The sequence below is a fragment of the Microcaecilia unicolor genome, chromosome 2 (assembly GCF_901765095.1).
Source record: "Microcaecilia unicolor chromosome 2, aMicUni1.1, whole genome shotgun sequence".
Taxonomy (NCBI): domain Eukaryota; kingdom Metazoa; phylum Chordata; class Amphibia; order Gymnophiona; family Siphonopidae; genus Microcaecilia; species Microcaecilia unicolor.
Window position 1 is genome coordinate 124,631,585 of NC_044032.1, and position 18,126 is coordinate 124,649,710.

Below are 18,126 nucleotides of genomic sequence, written 5' to 3' on the forward strand. Positions count from 1 at the left end.
GGCGATGACGGCGATGATGGCGGCACCGGGGGGGCGGCTAAAATGTGCCCCCTCACCTTGGCTCTGGCCCCCCCTACCGTTGAAGGTCAGATAAACACCGTTTACAGAATAGCGCTGAACGCTCATTCGTTTTTCAGCACCCAAGATTCCATGCATGCTGTCAGAACTATTTTATCCAGGCCATGGTACTTCTTTTTGCTTTGGAGCTGATTGTATCATATTGTTACAAGGTGTTGATTTGATTTTTTTTCCAGTTTACACCATAAAATAGGATTAGGCACACTTCATTTTGTCTAGAGTTAATAGTGGCAACCGTTCTCATTTCTTCCAGGCAGCATGTCCTTATTACACTAGCATGAATGGTGGCTTCAACGCGGAGCGCTGTCTTTCACCAACTGGACTCATTATTCATGGTTGGGCTTCAGAGTTGTGCGAGATGATTTCCCTGAGGAGGGTTTTGTCCCCTGAATGCAGGCATCCTTCTTCATTGTGGGGAAATTTGGCGGGGCAGGGAGCTGACATAGGTCTTGACACTGCCGAAAGTGATTACACTCAGGCCCTGGAGACAGAAATTGTCATTTGCTTGTTAGCTTCCTGCTGGCAGAAGCTCTGTTTCCCCATTGTGCAGAGCTAGACCCTCCCTCCCCTGGCACTCCTAAGGAGTTTTGCTCCACAACAGAGCTTGGAGTTTCTCTGTAGAAGAAAAGGGTTTCCTAACAATGATTGGAAACACAAAGGAATGAGTGACAGGATTCGGCTGTCGGATAAGCAGCTGGAGTTAGACCCTTGTGCCGGTCTGAATAGAAGCCATTGTACTGGCTGTTTGCAGAGTTGGTTATTCATTAGATCTGCTTTCCTGGGGTTAATGAACCCATTGTGTCAGTTTGTGAGAGACTGGAGAGGCACTTGGATTTGCACAAACTCATGCACTTCCAGAAAATAAAAAATATTTTCCATTTTGGAGTGGGACAGAGAAGCTGGCTCATCTAGATATGATTCAGAAGCTTTGGGTCACCTTCTACATTGAATGCTCCATCTTGCCCTTGCTCAAATACAAGGATAATCCATTCAGGGTTGCTCCATATCTGTGATTCTGTGCCGGGAAGAAAGCTTATCGGATGCGGCAAGGATCATCTTGCACATGAAAACAACTTAGCTGCATAAATTGGTGATTCCAGATGTAATCAACTTTCTGCAGATTAAACTGAACCCAAAATTTGGGAAAAGTTACTGTAATGGATTTCAAGTACTGTACAGGAAAAATAATGCAGATCGAGGATCTGACAATTTAGTGCTGAAAACGAATAAAAAATATGGGGGAAAAGACCTTAATAGTCTGCAGTACTGAACATTTCTTTGCTTGCATAGTATATCGCAGTCAACGGACTTATCATCAGTCAAAAAAACCCTCCAAACTGTAATTTATTTATTTATTACATTTGTATCCCACCTTTTCCTACTTATTAGTACTACTACTACTACTATTTATTATTTCTATAGCGCTACAAGGCATACACAGCGCTGTACACCATACACAAAAAAGACAGTCCCTGCTCAAAGAGCTTACAATCTAGGCTCAAAGTGGCTTACATAGTTCCAGAGAGGTGGTTACAGACTCCGGTGTGAACAAATATAGTATAGGGGTACTATTACAGTGACAAGTACAGTAAAGAAGTATCGGTAAATAGGTTGGGGTGATTCAGACAAAAGGTTAGGGTGTGATCATGCGTCGGGGTTGAAAACTGTCCGTTTCCTGATTAAAATGCCAAATTTCATTATTCGGTGTTTAGGGGCTCTTTTACTGCAGTGGGTAAAAAGGCCAAAAAAAAAAAAAAAGAGAGAAATGGCTGTGTAGTAACTTTGCACTTGCTGTGCGGCCATTTAGGGGGAAGCACTTGCTGCCACCCATTGAGGTAGCGGTAAGGGCTCCCACATTAACTTGGACGTAACAGGGCAGCACACAGCGCTGCCCAATTACCACCAGGCAACCCCCTGCGGTATTAAATTCCGGCAGCGCCAGAAATGCTGTGCACTGGGGACGGAACTACTGCCAGCAAGTAGTTCCAGGTTGCCGTGCTTTAGTAAGAGGGCCTCTTAAACTTTTTTTTAAAAACATTTTTAAATATTGATGCACTCAAATACTGTGTAGATGTTTCTCAGTGTTTGCATTCTTCAGAAAGACATGCATGAAAAAAGCACAGTTATCTCTTTCAAAAGATCCTTTCACCCAGGCTTCTTCAGGGGATTAGATTTGTTTAAATCGTTGTTTGAAGATCTGAACAGAAACGAAAAGCAATGATTTAAGCACATTCAGTCCCCATTGGGAATTTTTAAAAGAGATAAGTGTGCTTTTTTCATACATGTCTTTTTGAAGAATCTGAAATATCTACACAGTATTTGAGTGCATGAATATTTAAAAATGCTTAAAAAAATTTAAGTAGCCATATTGATATTTTGTGGGAAGATTGAAAGGTTACATTTTGGAGGTTTTTTGACCGATGATGAGTCCGTTGTCTGCAATGTACTATACAAGCAAAGAAATGTTCAGTACTGCAGACTATTGAGGTCTTTTTCTCCATATTTTTATTGATTTTCAGCACTAAGTTGTGAGATCCACGATCTGCATTATTTGCAAGTACTGTGGCAATATTGGTAGGTAGCACAAAACAAGTCTGCTTTAGACCTCCCTCTAAGATGCCAGTGAAAATTATATTAATTTTCAAACTTATATTCCATAGCTTTGAGTAAACAGACTGCCTTTCTAACTGCAACCCAGGAATGGGCAAAAACCAACAAGCTCTGCCTGAACCCAAGCAAAACAGAGAAGGGTTCCTAACAGAAGTGGACAAATACCAGACTTCAAAATTCCTTTTTGGGATATATGAACTCCCCCTAAAATCGTAGGTCTGGAATCTTGGGATACTGTTAGACTCATTACTCACTCTGATTTTGCAAATTAAACAACCTTTAAGCATTTTTTTTATCACCTGCAGCTGCTACAAAATCTCTCTCTATATATATTGATAAGATGAATTTGACCACAGTGGTCCATACCATGATAACATCATGACTGGACTACTGTAATGCCTTGTACACTGGTCAACCCAAAAAGAGTTTGTACCAGCTCCAGCTAATTCAGAATGCTGCAGCATGACTGATAGAAGGCTGCAAGTGGTGTGACCACATCACACCCTTCCTGCAAAAACTCCACTGGCTACCAGTACCTTTCAGGGCTAAATTTAAAACTCTGATTTTCAAGGTCCTCAGACAAAATGGGCTAGAGTACTTAAAAAACAAGTTAGCCCCTAGTCCTCTCAAGGAGCATCACTATCTGTACCCTCATCAAAAAAAAAATTGTATGATGTGATACCTGCCAGCGAGCCTTCCCAGAGGGGTTACAGCACATTTTCACTATTCACGATGCTATGGTTCATAGAAAACATTGCAAACCACATATGGGAAAATAGGGGTTAGTACTAGCTATACCTACTGTATGTTTCCATGAAACTGCAGAAAGTGAATAATTATTCTCATAGACGGTCGGTAGCCAACTCAATGATGTCGCGTCGCTGCCAAGGGGGCGGAAGGGCGGAGCTTACCTCCGTAGCGACGTCAATGACGTCGCGTCGCTGCCAAGAGGGCGGAGCTGACCTCTGTATTCTCTGTGGAAGCGACGTCAATGACGTCGCTGCCACGGAACTAAAACAATTAAATCGCACACGCGAGGGGAGCGGGTAGGGCGGGCGCAACACCTGGAAGCGACCATTGGGCTGGGGAGGCTTAGCCTCCCCAAGCCTCTTATACGGGGCACCTATGATTATTCTTATGGGAAATACAGGGTTAGGTTCCTGCATGGGACAGTACTTAACAAAAACTTGTACTGGAGCTCTTTTTTCTTTGTACTGTGCTGGCTGAGAAACCAGATAGAACATACAGTATGTTGCATACAGTTTTTTTTAATTTGCTGTACCACTTACGGTAGTAGCATTCTTAAATAAAGAAATTGCACAGAACAGTGCTGGAAAATAAATACTGTACAGTATTGCACAACAGTAAGCAATTAGTGTACTCATCAACCAATGCTAAATACAGTACCATGGTTTTGTCACCATATTTTACATGCTTAAAGCAAATTATTTACTTGCAGTTGGTAACATTGAAAAACACAGGTGCAGGACTAGACACATTACATGTTTCTTTCTCTTAGGAGAGGTAGCTTGCAACTCACTACCTGGATGCTTGGTGGCCATTTCCAGAAGCAAACACCAAAAATGTGAAAGCAAAAGAAGGCTGTTTTGAAATACGTATGTCTGTGAATACACAAACAAAGCAGCACGAATGGCAATTGTAACCTCTATGTGCACCTCCGTGGATACACGAAATAGCGAATACTGATTGCGCGAAGAGAGAGAATGCACTTTCCCTGAGATTCTATATATGATGCATTCATTTCCATGTGGAAATCGGAGAATATTCTATAATAATGTGCGTAACTGAATTGGTTAACTAGCTATTCAGTGCTGTTAACTGGATGTTAGCAAGCAATTATCAGCACTAATTGGCATTAAGAGTTACACCCTAAGCGTATTCTGTAATGTGGTGCACTTAAATTCTAAGTTGCGTAGTTGAAAAGGGGGCATGGCCATGGGTGTTTCTAAAATCTATGTGCGTTGTTATAGAATACACCTGCTCTGTGTCTAATTTAGATGTTCAGATTTACGCCAAGTAAAACATGGCATAAATGGCTGCGACTAAATTTGGTCACTTGGAAAGGCGCTCGGTGTATTTTATGTGCCGCGTGGAAATTTAAGCCTATTCTATAAAATATAGGCTTATTTTAGCGAACTTTCAGGCACCTTATTTAGAATTTAGCCCTGTATGTCTAACTCAAGACTACCTCTGCTTCAGGAAGAAGGTGAAAGCCTGGCTCTTCTCACAAGCCTTTAATACATGTGGTGTCTGACCATACACTCACTCCATACCTGGACTAGCTTGCTGAACACCCTGGGGTCCTTTTACTAAGGTGCACTGAAAAACAGGCTGCGGTAGTGTAGGCGTGTGTTGTGGACATGCGCATATCTATTTTTCAGCGCACCTGTAGAAAAGGTCTTTCTAAAAAATGTTGCCAAAAATGGACGTGCGGCAAAATAAAAATTGGTGCATGTCCATTTTGGGTCTGAGACCTTACTGCCAGCCGCTGACTTAGCGATAAGGTCTCTCACGTTAACCATGCGGTAATTGCCTGTGCGCGTCAAGTCGGAGTTATCGCCCAATTTTTGTCACGTGGATGTGCATAGTGGACACAAGTCAAAAATGAAATTACCGCAGCTGGGTTGTAACTCCAAATTGTTGCACATTGGGTGCGCCTAGGCGCCTATGCGGCTTAGTAAAAGGACCCCCCTGTAACTTAGACCAATCCTCACATCTTGCTTAACTGTACAAAGATTTTGCCTTGAGTTTAGCCACCCATCTATTTATCCTAATTGACTCTGTACTACCCATCTTGTCCTCATCTATGTATCTGCATTTGGCCCCTCAGCTACACAAAAAAGCATCAGCATCATATCTATGCTATTTGAATATTCTTCCATGCTGTCTATTATGATATTGTTTGTATTATTGCTTGTTATGTACTGTTATCAGCTCTCATTAGCTTGTTAAGCCAATTAAGTTATGCATGGTGTTATAGAATCCACACCAATTTCAGCGCCTAAATCTAAGCACACTATATAGAATCTGGGGGTTAGCGGCTAGCCACTAACTGGCTATCCAGCTCATTTTCGAAAGTGATCACCGGCCATCTTCTGACACAAATCGGGAGATGGCCGGCGATCTCCTGAACCCGGCCAAATCGGTATAATCGAAAGCTGATTTTGGCCAGGTTCAACTGCTTTCCGTCGCGGAGTCAGCGCAACATCAAGGGGGCGTGTCGGTAGGGTAGTGAAGGCAGGATGGGGGCGGGACGGGGGCATGCTCACGAGATGGCCGGCTTTGCCCGATAATGGAAAAAAAAACAGCCAGGCTTCACAAGCATTTCGCTGGCTTTACTTGGTCCCTTTTTTTATCACGACCAAGCTTCATAAAGGAGCCCCAACTGACCAAATGACCACCGGAGGGAATCGGGGATCACCTCCCCTTACTCCCCCAGTGGTCACCAACCCCCTCCCACCCAAAAAAAAAACAAAAAAAAAATCTTTTTTGCCAGCCTCTATGCCAGCCTCAAATGTCATACCCAGCTCCCTGATAGCAGTATGTAAGTCCCTGGAGCAGTTTTTAGTGGGTGCAGTGCACTTCAGACAATTGGACCCAGGCCCATCCCCCCCCTAACTGTTACACTTGTGGTGGTAAATGGGAGCCCTCCAAAACCCACTGTAGGTGCCCCCCTTCACCCCTTAGGGCTATGGTAATGGTGTAGAGTTGTGGGGAGTGGGTTTTGGGGTGGATTTGGGGGGGGGGGCTAAACAACCAAGGGAAGGGAGCTATGCACCTGGGAGCTATTTTTATTTTTTAATTTTTAGAAGTGCCCCCTAGGGTGCCTGGTTGGTGTCCTGGGATGTGAGGGGGGCCAGTGCACTACAAATGCTGGCTCCTCCCACGACCAAATGCCTTGGATTTGGCCGGGTTTGAGATCACTGGCATTATTTTCCATTATGGCCGAAAACCGATGCCGGCCATCTCAAACCTGGTGAACTCTGACATTTGGCCAGGCCCAACCGTATTAGCGAAGAAAAAGATGGCCGGCCATCTTTTTTGAAAATACGGTTGGGTCCGTCCACTTATGGTGCCAGCTCCGAAGATGGCCGGCCAGCTATTTGGCCGGCGCCGTTCGATTATGCCCCTCTATGTCACACAACTTAGCCGGCTAAGCATGAATATTCAGCGCTAAACTGGTTAAGCTGAGTGGTTAAGATACTGTGGTAGCAGCTAAGTGTGCTGCTTGCCGCAGGCTGAATTTTTTTTTTTTTTGGGGGGGGGTGTTATATTTGTATTTGGTCATTTTTAGTATTATGTTAACAAAATCATGAGGTTATATTAAACCGGACCTACTGTACACTGCCTTGAGTGAATCTGTTAATAAAGGCGGTTAATAAATCCCAATAAATAAATAAATAAATTATAGAGTACTAGCATAAATTGTCATCAATGCACCTACATTTAGATGTACCCATTTACACCATTTCAATAGTGGTGTAAATACATGTGACTAAATACAGAATTTTAGTGCATAACCTCACCCATGCTCCTACTCTGCAAATACCCACTTGCATTTATACACTAATCCCCTAATTCTATAAAAGCCACCAAAAATTATGCATGCAAAATTTGCATGTGCAATTTAATTGAATAATCAGACAATTAGTGCCAATAATTGGCTTTTAAACAAGCAATTATTAGTGGTAATTGAAATCAATTAAGATGTACATGTAAATTTAGGCACGTGATCAGAGCCTAAATTTTACATGCATCCCGGAAAAGGGGGGCACGGAAATGGGAAAGTGGAGGAGTGGCCTAGTGGTTAGGGTGGTGGACTTTGGTCCTAGGGAACTGAGGAACTGAGTTCAATTCCCACTTCAGGCACAGGCAGCAACTTGTGACTCTGGGCAAGTCACTTAACTCTCCATTGCCCCAGGTACAAATAAGTACCTGAATACAATATGTAAGCCGTATTGAGCCTGCCATGAGTGGGAAAGCGCGGGGTACAAATGTAACAAAAAATACAATTTCAGTGTGGAGCACAGGCATGGATTCCAGTTACGTGTGCAATTATAGAATAAGGGGGTTCCACGTGTAAATTTAGACAGGGCCATTTGCACCATGTTTTCGTTGGTGGAAATGGACGTGCCTAAATCTACGAATGACCCCTGCACTTAAAGCATTTTTTCTGTGCCAATTTTTTAGATGTGATTTATAGAATTCACCCCCAAGTGAAATGTGCATATCATTTACAGAATAGTACTGAACGCCCACATAGCATTTATGCATGCAAGTATACACTTACCCACAGAAGTGCTAGTATTCTATACATTTAATTGTGCTACATTATAGATTGGAAGAGACAGTGTTGTCAACCAGGAAAATGAAGAATAGCACATAAAGGAGATGAGAAATATTTACAAATCAATTCTTGCTTGCTCCAAATATAGGAGAGAGAGAGAGAGAGAGAGAGAGAGAGAGAGAGAGAGAGAGAATTGAAACATCTCAGATTACATGAGCATAATAAATTCTCCACTTTCTCTAACTTATTTTAAACAATAAATTTCCTTTGACTACATTAATTCTGTTCCCAAATTGGCAAATTTGTGAACTGTCTTTGCTGATGATTTACACAGTTGAGCTAAACATCCAGAGTGTGTTGATTCCATTTTGCAACAACTCACTATGGGGTCCTTTTACCAAGCTCTGGGAAAAGCTGGTCTTAGCGTGCCCTTAGGGGAGTTTTTCCCAAATGCTAAGGCCATTTTTCCCACAGTTGGAAAATGGCCAATTTTCTATTTTTCAAATTAATGGCCATGCACTAATGTTAGGATCAAACTACAAAAAATATATTTGGGAAAAGAACCTTCAATGTCTATCAACACACCTAAACAAACAGAGATTGTTTATAAGTGGGTAAAGAATGAAAATCCTCAGAATGGTGGAAAGAGAGGAAAAAGCCTCAAGAAGGTTCCAGCTATCGGCTGGTAAGGCAGGACTTCTTCATCACTGGCAAAAAACCTCCCAGCAAAATGTTATGATTTTAATTGAATAGCAAAATATCAGCTTAAAAGACTTAGCTGCTTAGTCTCTTTCTCTTAGCTAAACCAAAAACCAGATTGTGACCGATGGTGGTCAGCGTTTCGTTAGGCTGTGTCAGGGTCAGTTGGTCAAACATCTGTGAAGAAAAGAGAAAATAGCAGTAAATATTAAAAAATATCTTCATGTTAACATCCACAAAACCTTGCTTACTTAATTTAAACTCCATTCAGCACTGAAGGAACTGTAGAGACACAATCAAAATGGTGATCCCTCTATATAACAATGTCAGGGAAAGTTCAGCAGACCAATCTTCTTTCAGGGGGGATGTAAGTGGATGAGTTGGAGGTGTTTGTTTGTTGTAGAGATCTCCTGGTATCTTCAATATTTTAGTCTGAAAGAAGTCAGCTAGGACCTATGCATCTGGTTGGTTAGAGATGTTTTCTTTGCCCAGACTTCGGGGAGGGGGTAGGAATAGAGAAGGTCATTCACAAGTGTGAATAGTTTTTTTTTAGGTCTGGCGATCTGGGTCCGGTTAATGCAGATTAGTATGCTTCTGTGAAGTGGAATTTATAGGATTAGTGTGGTTCTTTCCATTTGGATTTACTGTGAAGATCCTGTGATTTCCTCCAGATTTTTTCCAGGTGCCTGCAGAACCTCTTGAGGTTTTTCAGGAGATCGGTGTACCAGGGGTTTGGTTTGGTGGACCTGATCTTTTGCCATTTCAAGGGGGTTATGGCATTCAAGCATTTCTCGGTGATTATGTCCCAATCTGCTTTCATCGATAGTGGGTCCTTTTTTTGCATACTGATCTCATCCGTGACTAGGTTCCAGAAGGTGGTGCAATCAATTTTCCCCCTTGTTTTAATGATGTGCTTGACTTTTCTTGTATTTTTGGTGGGCATACAGACTTGAATGATGACACAGGGGAAGTAGTGGTCAGACTAGTCGACCTCAGAGAGAAGATGCGAGGGGTAGAAGATGACCATATCGAGGGCATACCCCTTTTTGTGAGTGGCAGACATTTGCCCGAGGGTTAGGCCAGAGGATATTAGGGAGGATTTGAGGTAGTAGACCCTGGCATCATCATCTTGTTTAAGGGGTAAGTTTAGGTCGCCAACTATCAGCAGTCTGGGGAATTGTGTCCTTATGCTTCCTTGACTTCAGCTATTGTTTTTCACCTCCAGCATTATTTATTTATTTATTTATTTTAAACATTTATAGACCACCTAAAAGTAGGCAGTTTCCAATAAAACATTGATAATCCACTACACATTATAGCACAAAGCAATACATAGCAGAACACACTACAAAAAAGTCCCCACAACATCAGAAAAATGGTAAAAAAATACGCAGCCATAAAAAGCTTAGTCTTCAACAATTTTTTTAAACTGCACAAGACTATCACAAAGGCGAAACTGTACAGGGAGAGTGTTCCATAATGAAATTCCCACCGACACAAATACAGAAGCTCTTGTGTCAGCATAATGTAAACACACTGCCTTATCTGTTGACAGTCACATGGCAGTCTCTGATCTTAATACCCGTCTTGGATGGTAGATGGACAAAGCTCGTTTCAAATAATATGGTGGAGCAGCATACAACGTCTGGTATACAATCATCAGTACCTTAAAGTGTATTCTTTTTTGAACTGGTAACCAGCGCAACTGCTTAAGCACTGGAGAAATATGACAGAACTTTGAGAGTCCCACTAAAACTATGCATCCATCACCTTCCCTGTGGAGAAATATTTGCTTATTTTTGAGGGATTCAGCTCAAACCTTTTCATGGTAGCTCAGGTTGATTTCCATTCAAGTATCATAAGTATTTCCCTGTCCCCAGAGGGTAGAGAATTTAAGAGTTCTATTTACTAACACATGGTACAATACTATGGGATTACTTGCTGTGGGATTCACTAGCCTCAGTATCGCAGGTTATTGAATCCTCCAGTAAATTATTCTTGCATTACTGCATCCCAAACTCCCCCCTACTGATCCATTCTTAAAAAGAATATTCCCCCATAACCCACTTCCCTTAATGCCCAATCCATTTTTAAATTACTATTCCCCCTCCCATGTACCCTCACACTCTGACTACAGATCCCCCAATCATTTCTTAAAATTATAATCCCTACCCAGTCCCCCACCTCCTGATTTTCCAGTCCTTTTAATAATGAATATTCCTCCTGGATACACCCCCTCCTGTGTCTGCTGCTCTATGCTCCCTATTTTTTGCAAATCAGGAAATGCTCACTGTCCCCCATCCCTCACCTCCAACACACACCCTTGCACTTATCACTGATCCCTGGGTCTACATAAGTACATAAGTATTGCCATACTGGGAAAGACCAAAGGTCCATCAAGCCCAGCATCCTGTTTCCAACAGTGGCCAATCCAGATCACAAATACCTGGCAAGATCCCAACAAAGTACAAAAATTTTATACTGCTTATTCCAGAAATAGTGGATTTTCCCCAAGTCCATTTAATAACGGTTTATGACTTTTCCTTTAGGAAGCCGTCTAAACCTTTTTAAAACTCCACTAAGCTAACCGCATTTACCACATTCTCTAGTGGAGTCAAGGGCAATCCTTGGTTTCCCTTCCATTTTACAATGTACTGCTTCCCTTAGCAGAAGTCTCATGATACTAACACTAGGGTTCAGTCTGCCAAATAAAGAAGCACTCCATTATTTGTTAGCTTGATCTCTAGTTGTACTGCCCCCTACTTGATCCCTAGGATAAGCAGTACAAGCTAAGGAGGGGGAAGGGAAGGGGATGAAAGTGGGGAAAATCCATTTTAAGAAGGAACAGGATTTGTGAGGAATATTCTTTTAAAGAAAGGATGAGGGGGTATTTTTCCCTAAGCACCAGCCCCTTTAGGCTGCTCCCTTGGGATATTTGGCAGAGAATGGTTTTTTTTTTTTTTTGGGGGGGGGGGGGGGGGGGGCTTGTCTTGAAAAGATGTTAATTTTAAAAGAATAGCACAGCTTGTGAGGTATACTACAAAAAAAATCCTATGCTATTGGCAAATAAAAGACCTTAGTATACGAGGACCCTATATTTGTAGCTAGTCGTGGTGATCTCTTAGGGTCATGTAGGGCATCATTAGGGTTTGAACTCCAGCTTCCCTAGTACTGGTATAGGCGGTATATCAAATCCATGACCTTTTACCCTTTTACTTAGCATGCTGCTCTAACCACTAGTTTAATCCCCCACCCTGCATAATGGTTGCGTTCGAACCTTAAAATTAAGAACCTGTAGGGCCATGTAAAATTCATGCTTTATCACTTGAGCCAAGTGTTTCTTGCTGCTTGGAATATTCAAGTGAAGGACAAGAATAAATAAAAGGAGATTGAGGATATAAAGAAAAGAAAAATAATGACTGAGTAAAGCACAATCAACCCTGGCAGCCACCGCCTTGCTCTTATGTGGTCCTATTCATTCAGCCCTGACTGTGGGAAACTTACCATCATGCCTGGCAGCCCCTCCACACTATTTGTATGGCTGCATGGTTTCAAAGCTATCTTATTAGGTTGTCATGTTAGACTATGGTGCCTGCTGCTAATAATTTGCAAGGATGTTAACCAAATCTTCCTTCCCACACATAATACAACTCACATTTCAGTGCCAGAAAGCTTTAGAAAGTGTGATAAACAGTTTGACAAATGACATCTACAACTTGCTTTATCCCTTTCCACAGTAATTTATCATTTTTAGACTTCAGGCTATTCCTGTGTTCTTTAGCGTGGATGAATGCACCTTCAGTCTTTTCATTTTCGTTTTAAAAACATCCAATCATTATAATGAAATGTAGTTTTGGCTAGCTTAATATTAACATTGCAGTGGGGGTACACACCGGTTAGGAAAACAGACATGAGTTTGGTTACTATGAATAATCAGAAAGCAGTGGTCTGTTTCCTGGAAGAGAGCTTCCATTGTTCAGTTTCTCTCCTGCTGACTGACTTGTCTTTAAAAAATTCTGATTTTTGATTCTGATTTTCCTTCCCACAGGAGCCTTAACCACTTTTTATTCCTCTTGCTACTGAGTGCATATTCCCACCCCGGCAACACTGACTGCCATATTTGATTCTTGCTGCAACACAGGCCGGTAGCAGACATTTGACATGCAGAAGGCCCAAGGTGTTGCTCTGTGACACAACAATGCACAATTGAGGACCTTTGCTCCCTATTATTTCCTCCCCTTTTGAAAATAAAGCACTCTGTGCTGGATATAAAATGACTCCATCTTCAGTCTGACTAATGCAACCCTACATCTAATTGCTAAAGCAATAATAGCATTCCTCCAGGGACTGGGTACTCCCAAAAATCAATAACTCAAGCTAAGATTTGAAAGCAGTTCACCTGTATGAGCTGTCAGGATGTATCTATATTTGCTGTATATTTATTGCAACTTAGTGCCAAAAAGCACAGAAAAATGCCAACCAGCAAAATACAATTTCCTACTGTAGAAAGCTAGAATTTGGACTTTGAAGGCACTTTTCATCCAAATAACAGCAGAGGGAAAAAAAAAGAGAGGCTTCTGATCTGAAGCTCTGTTGCTCCACACACAGAGTAGATCATACCCAAAGGCAGTTTAAGTTAATACCAAAATGGGAAGGAATGGTGTTAATTGCTAGTAGCAAATGGAAAGAATGCATTAAACTTGGAAAACATAGTCATTTATTTCTGAGTAAAGACAGGTTTTCAGCAATTCCTGTTCATTTGCAATGCTGTTATTTTCCTTATATTTAAAGACTAGGAGAGGATTCCTGCTTAAATTTTATTTTTCAATATTTAAAATTAAAAATTATTAATTGCAAGGCAAGAACATCTCTTTGGACTAATGATTTATCATTAGTAAAAGATCAGTCTTTCCTGCTTCTTTTTAATCCTGCTTGCTGGCTTGAATGTTATTAATTCAAAGTCGTCACATTTAGAGAAGTTGAATTTTCCCTATGCTTTGTAAATTGTTGTGATGCTGGTGATTCTAGTGACTTTGACAAAGGTCATTGTTATCTTAATAGTGAGGGTCAATGTTATAAATGAAATTACTCCCAATGATAAAATCAACTCAAAGCATTAAACCACATGTAACAATATTCAAAATTTTAAGACCTCATTGGCGACTGTTTTTACATAGGGACTCACAGTCCTATGACTCACCAATCTCTTCATTGATCTTTTAACCATTTTGTGTTTTATTTATTTAATAACATTTCAAGATTTCCAACTAAGAAATATCTTGTACAGTAAAGTATAGATAGCCAACATAATTAATTTTTCCCACTTAAACATTAAAGATGTCTTATTAAGGTAGCTTAACTCAAATCCACAACTATTGATCCAAGATTACATATAGTAGAGTAAAAAGAGGAAAATTTTCTTAGGTAGGAATTTAGCTCTGATATACTAGGAAAACCCCCTTTTAAATTTGAGCTATTTACCCCTTGGTCCGTTTGCCTGCAAGAAAAACAGTGAGTTTGGAAGGTTCAAAACAGACATATTTTACATCTTGATACCTAACACATTTACAGGGATAACGCAAGTAAAATGTAGCTCCTATCTGAAGAACACCTGGTTTAAGTAAAAGAAATTTTGGGGTTTTCTTGTTGCATCTGGGAAAATTTGAACTTTAAAGCCCAGAAAAGTTTTTTGACTATTTTTGAAAAATAATGTCAACAGCGGGAGGTGGTGGAGAGGAAAACGGTAATGGAATTCAAACATGCGTGGGATAAACATAAAGGAATCCTCCTCAGAAGGAAGGGATCCCCAGAAGCTTAGCCCGCAGTGGGAGGTGGGGATAGTGCTGGGCAGACTTATACGGTCTGTGCCAGAGCCAGTGGTGGGAGGCGGGGCAGGTGGTTGGGAGGTGGGGATAGTGCTGGGCAGACTTATACGGTCTGTGCCCTGAAAAAGACAGGTACAAATCAAGGTAAGGTATACACAAAAAATGACGCGTGAGTTTATCTTGTTGGGCAGACTGGGTGGACTGTGCAGGTCTTTTTCTGCCATCATCTACTATGTTACTATATTAATTTCAACAGCCAGCCTTTATCTGGCGCAAGGGTAACAGTTACAAGCAATGTCGAAGATGAAGCAATCTCAGTGTCCGAGGACTCTAAAATATCTGAAATAGTCAAAGGTAAATTATCCTGAACCAAGTCTTTTTGCTGACACTCTAGATTTTTTCTTTTTTTCTGGCAAGTAATACACTTGAGAAAACGGAGGTATATTGTCTTCAGAAACCCCTAAGATTTCTTTAATATAACTTTTTAACATCTCTCCAGGAGATATAGAAAAAAGTCTTTGGAAAGTTCAAAAAACGTAAGTTATTAGCTCTTGTTTGTTCCCCAACTTCTCTATCTTCCTACGAAGATCAGTTGTATCTTTAATTATAATTTCCTGTATCTTCTGTATATTTTCCATTTCTTTCTCCTGTTTTTCAACTCGTCCCTTTAATTGCTTAAATTCAGAGTCAACAATTTTCAACTTTTTATCTTGAGAGAAAATTCGTTGTTCTAATTTTTGAACTTGAGGACTTAACTCTTTACCCAGGTTTACAATTAGGACCCAAAGAGTGTCCAAGGTTACTTCAGCTGGGTTGTTACTAGAAAAGAAGAAAATTGTGAGGAAGGCATCAATTCTTGTATCTGAGGACTTACTTCTTGTTCACTGTCTGCTGCAATCGGAACCGGAACGCTCACATTAACTGAAATTCCCGCTGCATCAAGCTGTGGGTCTGGAAAAACTGTCACCCCCTTGTCCAATGCTGGTTGGTTAAGGGCCTCTCGGTATCGGGTATCCCACATGCTTCCCTGCAGTGGAAACCTCATCACCGACAGCAGCGAACTCTTGATTAGCGGCTGTGAGAGGGGAGCTCTACTGTTGGAGCTCAAGGTGACTTCAAGCCCAGGAGACGCCACTGGATCTCTACTCGCTCCAGGCGTCTCAAGCAGGCTTCTTCCCAACTGCACTGGGTTTCCCGGCCTCACCACAAAGGACTCCATAGAACCAAAGACCTGCGGAGGCAGTCGCAGTGAGGCTCCAACCGCCAACTTTCCCCTACACTTCAGCATCGTGGACACAGAGAACAACCAGGAGAGGCTCAGCGTGTATCAGATGCGTGTTGCCATCTTGGATCACATTTTCTATTTTTATGTATGATTCAACTCATCACTCATCAATCTTTTTGAAAAATACTAAGTATGTACTTATCTCAATGTTGCGGGCCCTTATTTTGCCAGACCATAGTAGATCAGCAGGCTCATTTTCAAAGCACTTAGCCTCCCAAAGTTCCATAGAAACCTATGGAACTTAGCCTCCCAAAGTGCTTTGAAAATATGCCTCTATATGTCCTTAAATCAAAATCAGGCAAAAGATTGCAAATTAACACTGTCAACTACTGAGCAAGATGTAAATAGGAACAACAAACATGGGGCCCTGTTTACTAAGGTGCGTTAGTGTTTTTAGCACGCCTACACTTAGTGCGCGCTAACCATGTAGGTGCCTATAGAGATATTGTAGGCACATACATGGTTAACATGTGTACATGGTTAACCCATGTTAAAATGTTAACGTGCCTTTAACGCTGCTTAGTAAACAGGGCCCTAAGTTTGAAATGTCTATATACGAATGCCAGAAGCCTAAGAAATAAGATGGGAGAGTTAGAATCTATTGCACTAAATGAAAAATTAGAAATAATAGGAATCTCTGAGACCTGGTGGAAGGAGGATAACCAGTGGGACTCTGGCATACCAGGGTACAAATGAAATCGTAGTGATAGGGTGGATTGAATTGGTGGAGGGGTAGCATTGTATGTTAAGGAGGGCCTTAAATCAAATAGATTGAAAATTCTGCAGGAAACAAAACACATCTTGGAATCCCTATGGATTGAAATTCCATGTGTAAAGGGGAAAAGGATAGTGACAGGAGTGTACTATCATCTTCCTGGCCAGGTTGAACAGACAGGAAATTAGAGATGCTAACAAACAGGGCAACACAATAATAATGGATGATTTCAATTACCCTGATATTGACTGGGTAAATGTAACATCAGGGCATGCTAGGGAGGTAAAATTCCTTGACGAAATCAAGGACTGCTTTATGGAGCAGCTGGTACAGGAGCCAACAAGAGGAGGAAAAATTCTTGACCTAGTCCTTAGTGGAGCGCATGATCTGGTGCAGGATGTAATGGTGCTGGGGCTGCTTGATAACAGTGATCATAATATGATCAGATTTGGTATCGACTTTGGAGTAAGTACACACAGGAAATCCAATATATTAGCATTTAACTTTCAAAAAGGAGACTATGATAAAATGAGAAGAATGGTGAAAAAAAAAACTTAGAGGTGCAGCAGCGAAGGTCAAAAATTTACATCAGGCATGGATGCTGTTCAAAAATACCATCCTGGAAGCCCAGACCAAATATACTCCTTGTATTAAAAAAGGAGGAAGAAAGACCAAATGACAGCTGGTGTGGTTAAAAAGTGAGGTGAAGGTAGCTATTAGAGCTAAAAGAAAAACCTTCAGAAAATGGAAGAAGGATCTGACTGAAAATAAAAAGAAACAGCTGTTGCAACCCTACCTTGTTCTTCTGGCGGCGACCATATTGGAAGGATCATCTGAGCAGCAACCATCTTGGGAAGATCATCCGAGGGGCAGCCATCTTGGAAGGATCGTTTGAGGAGCTGCCATCTTAGGTAGCTCACTAGGAGGCAGCCATATTGAGTATCTTTTGGGCATGCCCTATGGGAGCTCTTGCCTCACAGCTGAGACCAGGATCCTCTGATTGGAGGCCTATTTAAGAGCTGGCCTGAGCCACCATCTTTGCTTCGGCTTCTATTGCTATAGAGGTTTGGTGCTTGTTATCGTGTGTTTTGCTGTTACTTCCCTGCTTACATGACTACTGGACTGAACTTGACTACCCACTGTGTTACTGCCTGCCTAACCCTTGGACTGAACTCGACTACCCACTGTTTTGCTGCCTGCCTAGACCCTTGGACTGAACTCGACTACCCACTGTGTTGCTGCCTGCCTAGACCCTTGGAGTGATCTTCACCAGTCTCTTCTCAGCTGTTGTCCCGACTCATGGATTGGACTAGTTTCGCCCATCTCTTCCGCCAGCCAGGTCAGTGGCTGCCCAACCCCGTCTGTATCCGAAGTCCTGGTGGCTACCCACACCTGGGGGCTCAACTCCCGGGGAAGGTGGTCGCTTCCCAGGTGAAGCTAGGAGTTGTTCGGCTGCCTGACCGAGTGCGATGCTGCTCTTCATCCACCGTGCTCAGTCGTGGCACAAGGGCTCACTACCCCAGTCTTAACAACAGCATAAGGAATGTCAAGTGAAATGCAAAGTGCTGATAAGGAAGGCAAAGGGGGACTTTGAAAAAAAGATTGC